The sequence below is a fragment of the Bufo gargarizans genome, chromosome 6 (genome assembly GCF_014858855.1).
Source record: "Bufo gargarizans isolate SCDJY-AF-19 chromosome 6, ASM1485885v1, whole genome shotgun sequence".
Lineage (NCBI taxonomy): Eukaryota > Metazoa > Chordata > Amphibia > Anura > Bufonidae > Bufo > Bufo gargarizans.
Genome location: NC_058085.1, coordinates 75,756,402 through 75,766,117, shown reverse-complemented (window position 1 = coordinate 75,766,117; position 9,716 = coordinate 75,756,402). Strand labels below are relative to the sequence as shown.

General features: G+C 45.1%; 1 non-coding gene across 1 annotated transcript; it reads right to left on the bottom strand.

Moving 5' to 3' along the window:
* Positions 1-1,016: 1,016 nt before the first annotated feature.
* Positions 1,017-1,205, bottom strand: LOC122942784. Its single transcript, XR_006390708.1, has one exon. It is a non-coding gene; the product is annotated as a U2 spliceosomal RNA (small nuclear RNA).
* Between the last annotated feature and the right edge of the window lie 8,511 nt (positions 1,206-9,716).

Here is a 9,716-nt window from a genome sequence, read left to right as displayed (position 1 = left end):
GGGTTCGCCCTACAGGCCGATGGTCCTCAATGCAGAACACTTGTGAAGGCGATAGGCTACAGGCCCCAGCTGCACAGACAGTCCGGGAGGCTTCTTTCTCTCACAAACCAGGGAAAACGTGCGTCCTACGCTCTGAAATCAACATCCGCATTTTTCGTATCTGCATAGCTCCACCCACCACTTTTGGTCATGCCTTTTCTTCGCACAAAATTCCTGGTCTGGTGCCAAAGCGCGCCAAGCAGAATGACCGATAAGAAGTCAATGGAGAGTAGTGAGAGAAAAAAAAAAAGGTATCTATGCATTGTTGATTGTGATGTCACGGCCCCATTGTTGAGTGTTCCACTAGTGCACTTGTGATGTCATCCACTGACCTGACCTTACTTGACCTCTGACCTTACTAGCCTCTGGTGACACGTGCAGTGTTCCGTCCATTGGCCAGACAAGGTAGGTCCAGCTGTTGCTGATACATAGGAAGTGCTGGGCTACATTTTAGCCTACAAGTCATCCAGTTTAAAAGATCCACAAGAGGGAGACACAGGAAAACAAAATTGGTTACATCAAGCAAACTTGCTACAAAAGGGTCAATTCAAAGGAACAACTCAGCAGACTGCCCAGGTGTGCACAACAGGCCCAAATCAAAACAGAGGTGCACGGAGTGGAGGGAGGTCCAAAAACTGCATTCTGGTGATATCCTAACACTTCATTCAGGTGATAAGCCAATTAACACAACAATTAAGCCATCAATCTTAATTGGATTTGGGCTGTGAGGAGAGGTGACTGGCTGGGTTGCTTGGTGCTGGAACAAACCCACACACAGGTGATGCAATTAAGAGATTGACAGGATAGATGCAGCAGCACCAGAGATGCAGAAAGCAGCACAGCAAAACCCTCACAGAGGAAGGAGAAGCTGAAGTGCAGGACTTCTGAGGCAAGGCACAGCAACTTTCCACTTGCTTGCTGGAAGGATCCTTGAAATCCATCACTCAATTTCATTCTGTTTTTTTATACTTGAATAGAAAGGGTGCACCGGTCCTGGAGGTACTGCAATACCAGGTCAATGCGTGGAGTGGACAGAGCAAGCTCTTTTTCCATCTCCCTGTTCAAAAAATCCATTTAATATATGGTCCCCAGATAGGGGACGTATCAGATATTAAACTGATGAGAACAGTTTTTTTCTTTTTTCTTTTTCTTTTTTCGAAAGCCCAAAATCGTGCTCTTACCTCGTGCAACAAAATCGTGCAGCGTGCCACACAAAAAGTGCACTCGGTCGCAGTCTATCGCAGGCCCTCTCCGAAGAGAAGGGCCCCCCACAAACCATTCCCTATCCCTCCGGGGCCAAAGCTCCTGCAAGGGACCGGGACAAGTGGCAACCCTCAGCCGAAGCCAAGGGTTCGCCCATCTATGCTCCCGGCTTTTGCCTAGGCTGCCACCCAAGGCGTCAGCCAGGAGCTTTAACAAGGTCTGGACTCTTCCCGGAGGGAGAGCCCAAGGGGTTTGGCAGGGGGTTGAGGAACCAGATGGCCACACACACCCCCCCTAGACCTCAAGGAGGGGGTACCCGTTAGGGCGCCGCAACCCTTGAAAATCCTAGTGACACACAAACGTGGAAAAATGCACACAGTGACATAAAAAATGAATAAGTGAAATGTTTGCCGTAAGGCCCGGACATTCGGCTGGAATTATAAAAATTCCTCGTATCTTCGAGGCCGAAGCCGAGCAAATAGAGGGGTGTGCTAAAATTGTGAGAAAGTAAAGTGCCTGTGCAAATGTGCCATCACTCTATGGGCCAGGACACCCGTGAGTTCAGGCACCCCAGGGGCACTACCACTTTTGGGCTTTCAACACAACCCGCACCTCATGGCTTCGATCCAGCAGAGCTCAGGGTCACTTCGCATAGGCCTCGGTTCAAACCCATGCTCCATGACCCAGAGTTGCTGTGTGGTTCTCCATTCCGCTCAACAACCTTGGGCATACCAAGGTTGGAGTACAGCCTGGAGCGTAGCTCTACAGGACTGAAGAACAGATTTTTTATTTATTTTTTTAATCGAAAGCCCAAAGTCGTGCTCTCACCTCGTGCAACAAAATCGTGCAGCGTGCCACACAAAAATCGTGCACTAGTTCGCGGTCTATCGCAGGCCCTCTCCGAAGAGAAGAGCCCCCCACAAACCATTCCCAATCCCTCAGGGGCCGTTAAGCTCCTGCAAGGGACTGAGACAAGTGGCAACCCTCAGCCGAAGCCAAGGGTAAGCCCATCTATGCTCCCGGCTTTCGCCTAGGCTGCCACCAAAGGCGTCAGCCAGGAGCTTCAACAAGGTCTGGACTCTCCCCGAAGGGAGAGCCCAAGGGGTTTGGCAGGGGGGGTGAGGAACCAATATGGCGAGACGCGAGATGACGCGCTATGCCGGCCCGCGCATGCGCAGTTCGGGCCGGCATTTCGTCGAGGACTATTTCGTCATCAGCTTGCCAGCCAATGATCGCGGCTGGCAAGCTGATGATTTAAAAAAAATCCAATCAGAGTGCCAGATAGCAGATCACATTTGTAAATATGATCTGTTATATGGCTGCCTGCTCCTCTGCTGGTTCTTTTCGTCGGTTGGATCCAGCAGAGGAGCAGGCTACACAGTGAGTACACCAACACTACACTCTTAGCCCCAGATCACCCCCCTGAACCCCAATTAACCCTTTGATCATCCCTTTGTCAATCACTAGTGAAAGGAAAAAAGTGATCAGTGCAAACTGTCACTTTTTTTTTTCACTGGTATTGACCGTTAGGTTTTAGGTATAGTTTAGGCCCCTTGGTTAGGTAGTTTAGGGATCGGTTTACGCCCAGCCCACCGCACCGCAGTCCGTTATTCGCTGATTTGCGTATCGCTAATCAGCATTTGTACTTTTATAGTATCTGGAAGTGATCAAAACTGATCACGGTCAGATCTATAATTGTATTAGTGTCACTTTAGTTCGCCCTCCACCCAAAACGCAGTGTTTGCCCGATCAGGCCTGATCGGTCACCCACACGTGCGTTCACCCACGCCCGCCCCACCGCAGTGACAATTTTTTTTTATTTTTTTGGATCACTGCACATTCACTTTACACGCACTGCGGCAATAAAAAAAATCAGTTTTAATATTTTTTATCAACCGCAGCGGCCTCCGGTACTTCGCTAGCCTCCCCTTTGTAAGACAGGCTTGATTTTTTTTTCTTGGGTAGTCTCAGGGAATACCCCTAAATTTAGTTGCCCAAAATGTCAAACAGGGGGTATTCTTCTAAAGAGGCCTACAGGCTTCTGACCCAGTCGGATGAGGAATGGGAACCCTCATCTGATGAATCCAGCGGGTCAGAATACGAACCTGTAGAAAGCAGTGGCTCTCTGACCCAAAGTTCGGACGAGGTCCCTGATAGCACCAGGCGTACCCGGCCCCGTGTCGCTAGACCGCAGGTTGCGCAGGATCCGCTTCAAGAGCAGCAGAGTGGGGCTGGTGCTGTCGGATTACGTGGTGAGGCATACACCAGCAGCCCAGCCATCCCTGGACCTAGTACCAGCACTGCCGTACAACCTGGTGAAGTAGCGAGCACCAGAAGGGCAGTTGAAGCTGGTATGGTGGCACGTGCAGTAGTGACCCTGTCGCAGCCACCGCAAAGACGTGCCCGTAGAGCCCCTAGAATCCCTGAGGTGCTGGCAAACCCTGATTGGCAGTCCCCAACTTCAGCCGCACCTGTAGTTTTCCCTTTCACTGCCCAGTCTGGAGTTCGGGTTGAGACAGCTCAGATCGGTTCGGCCCTGGGATTTTTTGAGCTGTTCTTGACTGCGGAGCTCTTAGACATAGTTGTGGCCGAAACTAGTGTTGAGCGCGAATATTCGAAAAGCGAATTTTTTTCGCGAATATCGCAACTTCGCGATTTCGCGAATATTTCGAATATAGTGCTATATATATTCGTAAAAACGAATATTCGTTTTTTGTTTTTTTTTTTCCACAAAATTACAGTACACATATAATTGATTGTTTCCCAAAGGTCCAAAAGCTCAGATCTTACTCACATTGCCTAGAAAGTGATTGAGGCGCGAATCTTCGTAAGGCGATTTTATTAGCGCAAATGCGAATATCGGCACTTGTCCCATAACAGAGACAAAGGCCTGTGCATGTATATAGTATAGCACCATATTCGCGAATACTTCGAACTTCGTAAAATTTGATTTACGAATATTCGTATTTATTTTAGTTTCCACCTTACAGATTACATTGATCTGTACTCTGTCAACTACAGTCATCACCCCCCACTGTATCTCGATTGATTCACAAAAGTTCAAAAGCTCAGATCTTACTCACATTGCCTAGAAAGTGATTGAGGCGCGAATCTTTGTAAGGCGATTTTATTAGCGCACAGGCGAATATCAGCACTTGCCCCAGAACAGAGGCAAAGGGCTTTGCATTCTTACATTAGTGATTGAATTGAGTTGCGAATCTTCGTAAGGCGATTTCATTAGCGCACATGCGAATTTTGCATCTCATAATATGTATTATGCGATGCGAAAATTCGAATTATCGCATATGCGAAATAACGAATTCGAATATTCACGAATATTTTACGAATATTCTTTCGAATATTCGCGAAATTTCGCGAATTCGAATATGGGACATGCCGCTCAACACTAGCCGAAACAAACAGGTATGCAACACAATTTATAACCGCTAACCCGGGAAGCTTTTATGCCCAGCCTTTCCGGTGGAAACCAGTCCAAGTTTCCGAACTTAAAACTTTTCTGGGCCTCCTCCTCAACATGGGCCTGACAAAAAAGCATGAATTGCGGTCATATTGGTCCACGAACCCGATTCATCACATGCCCATGTTCTCTGCTGCTATGTCCAGGGCACGTTTTGAGGCCATCCTGTGTTTCCTGCACTTTAGCGACAACACCGCCTCCCGTCCCAGAGGCCACCCTGCTTTTGACCGGCTCCACAAAATTCGGCCCCTCATAGACCATTTCAACCTGAAATTTGCAGATTTGTATACCCCAGAGCAAAGCATCTGCGTAGACGAGTCCCTGATACATTTTACCGGGCGCCTTGGCTTCAAACAATACATCCCAAGCAAGCGCGCCCGGTATGGGGTCAAATTGTATAAGCTTTGTGAAAGGGCCACAGGCTATACCCACAAATTTCGGATCTATGAGGGAAGAGATCAGACCCTGGAGCCAGTCGGTTGCCCTGACTACCTGGGGAGCAGTGGGAAGACAGTTTGGGACTTGGTGTCACCCTTATTCGGCAAGGGGTACCATCTGTATGTGGACAATTTTTACGCAAGTGTGGCCCTTTTTAGGCATTTGTTTCTAGAATGGATTGGTGCCTGTGGTACCGCGCGAACTAGTCGCGCGGGCTTCCCCCAACGGCTCGTTACCACCCATCTTGGAAGGGGGCAGAGGGCCGCACTGTGTAACGAAGAACTGCTTGCGGTGAAATGGAGAGACAAGCGTGACGTTTACATGCTCTCCTCCATTCACGCAGACACGACAATACGAATTGAGCGAGCAACCCGTGTCATTGAAAAGCCACTCTCAGTACACGACTATAATTTGCTCATGGGAGGGGTAGACTTCAATGACAAGATGTTGTCTCCGTATTTAGTTTCCCGCAGAACCAGACGCTGGTATAAGAAGGTGTCTGTATATTTAATTCAATTGGCTCTGTATAATAGTTTTGTTCTCCACAGTAAGGCTGGGAGAACTGGATCCTTCCTCAAATTCCAGGAGGTTCCGTGGCCCCATCCACCAGTGTAGTTAGCCGTCTACACGAGCGACATTTCCCCAATGTCGTTCCTGGTACCTCAACCCAACAGTCACCCCGAAAAAGATGTCGTGTCTGTAGCAGGAGTGGAATAAGGCGTGACACCCGCTATTTCTGTCCTGACCACCCTGCCCTATGCTTTGGAGAGTGTTTCCGGAAGTACCACTCACAGGTACACTATTAGCATAGGGATCATCTCACCAGGACAGGCACACAGGGCTATTAGGGCCCATTCACTCACACAGCTGCTGCAAACGTCTCCTTTCACCTGGGACAAAGTACATAACGCACTTCGCCACATCTTTGGGCGATTTGCGCTTTGCACATTGACCCATGGGGAAGGAGAGGTTTGTTCTATAAAGGTAAAAAAAACAAAAAAAAAAAACACCAGTAAGCAAAAAGGTTAATGTTCAGTTAAAAAAGTTAAAGTTTATATATTCTGTTCCAAAGTTAATAAAATTATTGCGTTGCGGCCTGGTTTTCTCTTTTTTTTTTTTCCTTCCAGGTGGACCAACCGATCGACTAGCTGCAGCACTGATGTGCATTCTGACAGAAGCATTGCGCTGCTGTTAGATTACACGCAAGTCGGTGTATGCGGCGCTGCAAGACGAGATTTCTACTCTGCAGTAACAGATACGTTTGCCAACGCATACGAGCTGAGGAGGAGGCGGCGTTCCTATGCTTTGGCAAACACTTTGTATATATAAAAAAAGTGGGTATGGATGTAGGGCGGAGCTCCTATGTCCTGGCAGACGCCTTTCCCCTCCTTTTCTTTTTTTTTGGCAGAGATTTTTTCATCCACATTGATCGATGCGAATGAAGAAATCTGTGCCGTTCATTTTTTTCTTTCAGCCCAGAGGCTAAACGGAAAAAAAAATCTCATTACCTGTATGCTCAATATAAGGAGAATAGCAAAAACTCCTAATGCTGGCCATACATGTAATGATTGCGGAGACCCTCAAATGCCAGGGCAGTACAAACACCCCACAACTGACCCCATTTTGGAAAGAAGACACCCCAAGGTATTCGCTGAGGGGCATATTGAGTCCATGAAAGATTTAAATTTTTGTCCTAAGTTAGCGGAAAGTGAGACTTTGTGAGAAAAAAAAAATCAATTTCCGCTAACTTATGCGAAAAAAAATAAATAAAAAAAATTAAAAAAAAATTCTATGAACTTTCCAGGCCCCTCATTGGATACCTTGGGGTGTCTTCTTTCCAAAGTGGGGTCACATGTGGGGTATTTATACAGCGCTGGCTTTTTAGGGGCCCTAAAGCGGAGAAGAAGTCTGGGATCCAAATGTCTAAAAATGCCCTCCTAAAAGGAATTTGGGCACTTTTGCGCATCTAGGCTGCATAAAAGTGTCACACATCTGGTATCGCTGTACTCAGGAGAAGTAGGGGAATGTGTTTTGGGGTGTCATTTTACATATACCCATGCTGGGTGAGATAAACATCTTGGTCAAATGCCAACTTTGTATAAAAAAAATTGGAAAGGTTGTCTTTTGCCAGGATATTTCTCTCACCCAGCATGGGTATATGTAAAATGACACCCCAAAACACATTCCCCAACTTCTCCTGAGTACGGCGATACCAGATGTGTAACACTTTTTTGCAGCCAAGGTGGGCAAAGGGGCACATATTCCAAAGTGCACCTTTCGGATTTCGCTGGTCATTTTTTACACATTTTGATTGCAAAGTACTTCTCACACATTTGGGCCCCTAAATTGCCAGGGCAGTATAACTACGCCACAAGTGACCCCATTTTGGAAAGAAGACACCCCAAGGTATTCCGTGAGGGGCATGGCGAGTTCCTAGAATTTTTTATTTTTTGTCGTGTCTTCTTTCCAAAATGGGGTCACTTGTGGCGTAGTTATACTGCCCTGGCAATTTAGGGGCCCAAATGTGTGAGAAGTACTTTGCAATCAAAATGTGTAAAAAATGGCCTGCAAAATCCGAAGGTGCACTTTGGAATATGTGCCCCTTTGCCCACCTTGGCAGCAAAAAAGTGTGACACATCTGGTATCGCCGTACTCAGGAGAAGTTGGGGAATGTGTTTTGGGGTGTCATTTTACATATACCCATGCTGGGTGAGAAAAATATCTTGGTCAAATGCCAACTTTCTATAAAAAAAATGGGAAAAGTTGTCTTTTGCCAAGATATTTCTCTCACCCAGCATGGGTATATGTAAAATGACACCCCAAAACACATTCCCCAACTTCTCCTGAGTACGGCGATACCAGATGTGTCACACTTTTTTGCAGCCTAGGTGGGCAAAGGGACCCACATTCCAAAGTGCACCTTTCGGATTTCACCGGTCATTTTTTTTACACATTTTGATTGCAAAGTACTTCTCACACATATGGGCCCCTAAATTGCCAAGGCAGTATAACTACGCCACAAGTGACCCCATTTTGGAAAGGGGGCACGGCGAGTTCCTAGAATTTTTTTTTTTTGTCGCAAGTTAGTGGAATATGAGACTTTGTAAGAAAAAATAAAAATAAAAATCATCATCATCATTTCTGCTAACTTGTGACAAAAAATAAAAAGTTCTATGAACTCACTATGCCCATCAGCGAATACCTTAGGGTGTCTACTTTCCGAAATGGGGTCATTTGTGGGGTTTTTCTACTGTTTGGGCATTGTAGAACCTCAGGAATCATGACAGGTGCTCAGAAAGTCAGAGCTGTTTCAAAAAGCTGAAATTCACATTTTTGTACCATAGTGTGTAAACGCTATAACTTTTACCCAAACCATTTTTTTTTGCCCAAACATTGTTTTTTATCAAAGACATGTAGAACAATAAATTTGGCGAAAAATCTATATATGGATGTCGTTTTTTTTGCAAAATTTTACAGCTGAAAGTGAAAAATGACATTTTTTTGCAAAAAAATCGTTTAATTTTGATTAATAACAAACAAAGTAAAAATGTCAGCAGCAATAAAATACCACCAAATGAAAGCTCTATTAGTAAGAAGAAAAGGAGGTAAAATTCATTTGGGTGGTAAGTTGCATGACTGAGCGATAAACGGTGAAAGTAGTATAGTGCCGAAGTGTAAAAAGTGCTCTGGTCATGAAGGGGGTTTCAGCTAGCGGGGTTGAAGTGGTTAAATAATATTTATACATTTCGTCTAAAATCATCTTTAAAACATTTTCCTCAGAAATAAAATCATGTTTAAAACATAAAATATTTCTGGCTGACCATAGAGCTGCTTTCACACAATTTACTGTCTTCCATGCCATAGTCCTTTTTATCCTGGATGGGCATTCCAGACCACCATAAAAAACACCGTCCATTGTTAAAACTCTAAGACCAGATATTTTCTTTAGTAGGAGGAACATCTTTGTCCAGATTCTTTTAGCGAAAGAACAATGCCAGAATAGATGGTATACGTCTTCATCCTCCCTACATCCTCCTCTTGGACATTCGGCGGTGCCAGTTAATACTCTTCGGTGCTGGAATGCCCGGCATGGAAGACATTCATGTACGCAGCTCCAGGCCAGATCCTTCTGTAAGTTAAAAAGATAATTAATATTCACATCCTTCCATATCTGTTTACATTTTGTGTCATTAAAATTTTTAATCGGGGCTGTCAACTTTTCATCCTTAAGACTTTTTAAAATACTCTTACTATTTTTAAGCTCATGCACCCTTTTTCCACTTAAATTAAAGGAGGTCACTATTTTATCTAAAATTTTATAATATTCGGGCAGGTTAAAAGAATAAGGGGAATTTAAAACAGTATCAAACCACTGATGCCTCCTCATAAAATAACCTGTATTATACAGGATAAAATAAGACCATGCATTTTCTTTAAAAAGGGTATTAAAACATAAGCTAAAATATTTAATTAAAAGGAACGCTTTGATGTCAGGAAAGTCCTTTCCGCCTTTATTCTTAGGAAGTATTACCAATTCTCTCCGTAATTTATCCATTCT